Genomic DNA, 6,170 nt, shown 5'->3' on the forward strand with positions numbered 1-6,170 from the left:
TCAAGTCATACAATGCTAAACATGTAAAAACCAACAAATCATTTAAAGTTTGTGGGTTCCTTTTTAACATGTAGCTTTAAAAAAAGTGATGATTAATTATGAAAAAGGTGTCAAAAATGCAATCCCTCTATGAGAGAGTCTGGCATGTTGGTTCTGAAAATACCCTTTGAATTAAAATGAGGAAGACTACAAACAAAACAGACAATCAACTTAATGCTCCAATTCGTCATATGGAAAGGTCTTTGGAAGATTAAGTACCTGGGGGTTGTTGTCTCTTTCACTTATCCCCCACTAAGATTAAGCTACAGCTTCAGTGCTGCTATTTAGCAAACAAATCTTCTCAGAGTCCAATCAGCAAAATCAGAAGACGACCCTTAATTCAGAGTGATGGTAATAAGATTTGCAGTGGGAGACAGAGTGGATGGGTGGGTCCCATGAAAGCAGGACCTCGGCTGAAGTGTGTGGAAGTGTTGGAACTGATATGTATGTTTAAAAATCCGCTGCTGTCAGCACATGCAGGAAACACACCCTCACAGTTTCTCTTGCCTCAGCAAAACAGAAATCAGCACACTGCAAATACTCTCTCATTGTGAGCACATTAAATATTTCAACTGAAACAGGGACGAGTGAAGCACCAGCAGCAGCAGCAGCAGCGGCGAAATTCCTCTGCATCGAGTCTCACATGACTCTTGTTAGCCAAGTTCAGACTGTTGATTCAGAGCCGGGCCACTGGTGATTAGTTTAAGTTATTTTCATCAGAGAAAGCAAATTCCCATTGTGGAGGTATTTAAAGGGAACGGGGTTGGGGAGAGATGGCAATCAGCCGCACTTTCCTCATTTAAGCACTAATACAGGCTGAGAACATGAACTTTTCAGAAACATAAGTTAAGTTACTCAATTTATTCAGCATCATGGTCTAAACTTGATAATCTTTCTGCTTCCATGCCTTTAAATATGATTAGGGTGACTGTGCACCCCCCCCCCCCCCCCCGTTCCCCTGATCTTTTATATTTAAACAAAAGCCAACACATTTACTTTCAATATGTTTTCTTTGGTCTTTTAGAGATGAAATCTTGCTATAAATGACTTGCCATTTAGACTATGCTGTATATATAAAAAAAAAAAAGGTAGGTGTAATAAGCCAGAGCTTCAACCCACATCTTAAGTAATGTGTGTTCAATTCAATTTAAGTCTTTGCTGTTGGACATTTATTTTTATAGCTTTGGTCGTTTGCTTTTCTCTTATTAATGAACAAAGAAATATCATTATCCCGTCAGCCTGACAAGCATCGTGTGGCTCAAAAAGATGTGGTAATAACGGGTGTATTCTACACTATGAAAATGAACAACTTTAAGAGTTTTAACAGTCACTGGAGGAGGAAAAATGGACATGAATGAGGCCATGAAAACAAATCAGAGCTTCCATTTATCCTTAATAAATGTACTTACTGCAAGGGGAAATGTGAGAAATATACATTAAAATAAAAAAATACTGATTATAACAAACCATCTTGTTTGTGGTTTTTAAGTTGGATATATAATATGGAGAGAAATATGTCTCATAAGGGTTACAAATGCATATGACATTATCCACCAGCGTACACTAAGATTAACAAATGTGTGCAGTGATTTGTGTGTAATGTTTGAGGACTCACAAGCACGTGCTTCGATGAATCAAATAAGCTGCTGCTGCATCCTGAAATGTTTTTCTGCTGGGGAAAGTCAGTGAGTGCTCAGCTGCAGATGTGGAAACACTGTGGTTGTGTTGATGTTAATTTTACCATTGTACAATAACAGCAGTCTAACATTAAGGAAGGAATACGGAGGAAGCCCAGATGATGGACACAGCTTACATTTGTGGATCTGCAAAGCTGGCAGCATGAAATTTGTCTCACAACCCCCACACGGGGGTCATTTACACTTGTATGTATCGAAAGGGTTACAAATGCGTACGAATCATCCACATTTCTGCATGATATAAAAACTGCCAATGAACTCTCAGCATCAGTTACTTGTCTCATGCAAGCATACTCTTTGCTCCACATTTAGTTTGCTGGGATGTGATCTGCCTCATCTTAATCTGTATTTTTATTACAACTGGTGGCCCCACAGTACGGAAGGTGTGAACAGCAGGTGGGTGGGATGTCAGATCACAGATATCTGCTCTCACTGACATCATTCAGAGCCAAGGAGAGAAAAAAAAACTTCAGAGTTTTTAGAGCCGTCTGAAATGCGAGCTTTTGGCTCTTAGGTAGTACAAGCTGACCTCATTATTAGAAACTTTGGTCACATCTATTAGAACTATCCAACTTTGTAACACAAAGCGCAAATCACTCTGGCCTGTGGGCGCCGATCAGATGTAACAGAACATTAGCATGAGTCTCGAAAAGCACTAATTATTTTCCACTGGGTCATTCACTGTTCAGATGTCAAGAGCACATGCGTGTGTTTGCTCTTGCTGCCAACAACAGCTAGCAAAAGAGGCTGTGATGATGGAAATAATGGGTGGACATGGAGGAAGTTGCTCAAGGTTGGATGGTCAGTCTCTTTGGCAAGACCAAGGCTAAGGGCAGTGACCGCATATCTGTGACACTGCAACCTTATAGACGTCCTGATTGCCTGTTTACAGGCACAGTTTGTTAAAATGGGGTATGGGTATTTACATTTATGTCCAGACCCACTTCACCACTAGAAGAGCCACATAGCTAATACTCTTAAAAACATGGTGATAATCAGGGATGCACCACATATCAGATATTTGGATCCAATATCAGTCTGATCCCATCTCACAAAGTTAGACTGGTAACAATGAGCTTATTTAAGGAATCCATCTATTGAATTAAATTCTGTGTTGTTAGCTGCAGAACGATGGTTGCAAAATGGAGAGGTAAGTTAGCAAAGAAGAAGCTAAAAGCAAAGCTTTAGCAGTTTGGATATTTTAGAGGGATTTGGGTTCAGTTTGACCCTTGGTAAATCTTTACTGCGACCATGTTTTTTTTTTTAATCATCTAAATTATCATCTAAATGATGTATGTGGTTCCTCTTAGTTGTCAAGCTCTTTGTTTAGCTTTCTGGCTCTTAAATGTCCCATTTCAAGCCACTGCAAACAGCTTAAAAAAAAAACAACCCTAAAACAGCAAAAAAAACAAAAAAACAACAACCACAAAACACAAAAAGAAAAACAAACTCACAGACACACAAAGCAACCCAGTGGAACAAAAAGTAGTAAAAATGTTATTCGCTACAGAGCCAAACATTTCCCTCAGGAGTCGGTAGGAACCAAAAATATTGGCTTTACATTCACCAGAGGACCACAAACACATCTCCAAATGAACCATAATTCTATCAAATAAGCAATTGTTTGTGTCCAGATTTATGTGTCAATGTTATGTTTATACTGCCCATATCTATATTTTGCTTTTCACTTGTTTGGAGCAGAAAAAACACAGTTACCAGCAAACAGCTCACAAACAAAAGTCAGAATAGTTTCAGAGTGGGGGAAAAGTGAGGACATAAAATAGACCCTTTAATGTGTAAAACTAATTCTCGATGTATCTATTTGTAACAAGCAGAAGCAGTGCACTGTGCCCCGTGCACAAAGAAGCCACCAAATATAGGCCCAAGCTGCCTCAAACAGCCTGGATCCAGCACTGGCTGTCCTACTTTGACACTGGCTCTCACCATAATTTTCTTCTAGAGAAATCAAAATCAGCTCCCCACGGCATCCCCCCACCCTATCACTGTTAAAGCCACAGCCTGAACCACTTCGACCAACTACGGCCAGCTGCAGCTCCCTCAATCGAGAAAGAAAGAAATCAGAGTACACATTTTAAGCAAAACACAAATAAAGAACATGTTAAAGGCATGCTGGCCACAATAAGACCAAGAGGTTTTATAGAAAATCTCTCTTCTGTTCACCACGTGAAGCTCTGTCACCAGCAAGGTTTTCTCAAGCCCATCATTACAAAAATAAAGTAAATAAAAACAGTAAAACTGCTTTAACAGTCTCTTTAAATTGGTTGCTTTTTCACTTGATAAACAAATATTGCTTTATTTTCATAAATAGCAGATTTGGGGGAGAGTATCCAAACTCTCAAATAACTAACTACTTGCTCAACTGACACTCACTTATGCCCTTTAAAAAGTACAGGTTTAGTTTTAAGGTCAGAAAGACTTTCATTAATGGCATAGACACATCTGCTTCTAAATCACCTCAAAACTTAAGAGAATGAACATTTTTGAAACAATTAAAGGTTCTTCATTATAATTCATGATAGGACTGTGTCGTTGAGGTGATGATTATAGGCTCTACTGTGATTTAAACGGCAGCTTTCAAACCACGAGGATCAGATCAACTTTAAAAAGCCATTTATCACTATTTCATATATTTAAAAAAGTGTGAGCGGGAGGATTTCTGCTCTATGGCAGATCCATTTCACTGCTCTCAGGTAATAAGGTTAACCCTGCCAGTCAAAAAGTACTATAACACATCTGTTTAAGACACTCCTTAGAAAAGTAAACACTGATTTCTGCGCTTTCTTAACGCTAATTTAGAAGGTATTCCCAAAAGGATTCAAGTTTCTCTGATTTTTTTTTAATATATATTAGGTCTGAAAGTAGCTTTGGGCTCTTTTGTGGGTTCAGAGCTTTAACCTTCACCTTAACGTCACGTTTTGTGGTCTTAACTCTCAGTTTCAGCTCGCAGGTCTCCTCGGTCTTGCTTTAATCTGCCCTCTAACGTTAGCTAGCTAATTAGCTTTCAGGGCTACAGCATTCCTCAGTGTCCCGCACTGAGGCACAGATACGCACCTTCACCTACCTCCTTCGCTGGCTCCCAGGGGGGAACACACCGACACGACGGTGCTCCCGGGTGTAGTTAAACTCCCAGTAAACTTCCCCGTCGACCGACCACCATGTGAAACTATTTCCCTACTTGTCAGGTTTGTCGGAGAGCGGCGTTCCAGTCCGTCCTGCTCTTCCCTAGCCGGTGTGTAATCTACAGCAGTGCTCGCTCCCGTGGAGTCGCTTGCCCCGAGAACTTCGCAACTACCTTCAAGCAAAGATCGTCTATGCAGACAAGACGTGCTATTCTATATATTTTCCGGAAAACACAAAAATAAAACTTTCCGGTTTAACTAATTGTAAGTTACCATAGTCACCGGTCTTGTACATGCACATTTAACAAAATAATTAAACTTAGCACTATTTTATCAGGCAATGCTGTAGTTGTAAGTGGCTAATGACTAATCACTAGCTATCGTAGTGAGACCTCTTCTCTTGTTTGTGAGTTATACACATGGTTCGAACTTTCAGGTGTTCCGGACACAAAAGGGGATTTAGCGCAACCTGGCGGTGATGACCGCGAACTGCAAATACATTGTGCGTAATTGTGTCTGCTTTTAAAACGAAAAAAATTTTTTTAGTTCATGGCACACATACAATGTGCTAATCAGCCCAATGTGCTGTCAAGTGAGTGACCAGCAAATGAACAATCAATCAACTATCATTTTACGGTTTACAAAATGCCCATTCCTTTCCCTGTGTGTTACAATTCACAGACCATCTACAAATGGGACCAAAAGCTGCACTGTTCTACATCAAAAGTTTTACACTACTTTTAACTTTGTCTTATTTTCATAAACACTATAAAGACAAACTCATCCAGTTGGCCAGTTTGAACCCTTTAGTGGGCCATTTTGGACCCCAGGCTGCATGTTTGACACCCATGGCTTGAGGCAACAACAGAAATCAAAGTCATTGATGTTTATGAGGCATATTTGGCCAAGATTTTACTTCAAATGAGCCTTTAATGAACCATCTATTTAAAAAGAAAAAAGCATCAGTATTCCCTCAGGAGTTATTACAGGTTTGTTAGTATGCATGGATCACAGCGGCTCTACAAAAGCACAAAAACTGCAAAGGTTTTGTAAAGATACAGTATCGCAGAAAGTTGATTCTGCTGATCTGGACATTGTGTTTTCAGTGGGAGAAATGTTTCATTACTCATCAAAGTGACTTCTTCAGTCTCAGCCGACTGCAGGTTTCCCCAACTTTATAAACAGTACATTTGCATAAAGACCAAACCTAGCACCACTGATTAACAATGGGGTCATGAGGTCAGTTTCATGATCATTAACATGCAGACTGTCATGACCACTGATCAATGGCCAA

At 39.8% G+C, this 6,170-nt stretch overlaps 1 protein-coding gene across 6 annotated transcripts in view; it reads right to left on the bottom strand.

Annotated features, from left to right (window-relative positions):
* Window positions 1–5,227, bottom strand: part of LOC113009932 (rho GTPase-activating protein 12-like) — a 61,267-nt gene extending 56,040 nt beyond the window's left edge. For 2 of the 6 annotated variants that reach the window (XM_026148609.1, XM_026148608.1), the window contains exon 1: window positions 4,809–5,225. The gene's annotated coding sequence lies outside the window, so the exon portion shown is untranslated. Of the gene's footprint in view, window positions 1–4,808 lie in introns of all 6 variants that reach the window. The other 4 variants (XM_026148607.1, XM_026148606.1, XM_026148610.1 and 1 more) reach the window with 4 other exon arrangements.
* Window positions 5,228–6,170: the final 943 nt, after the last annotated feature.

The sequence above is a fragment of the Astatotilapia calliptera genome, chromosome 18 (genome assembly GCF_900246225.1).
Source record: "Astatotilapia calliptera chromosome 18, fAstCal1.2, whole genome shotgun sequence".
In the NCBI taxonomy this organism is placed as follows: Eukaryota; Metazoa; Chordata; class Actinopteri; order Cichliformes; family Cichlidae; genus Astatotilapia; species Astatotilapia calliptera.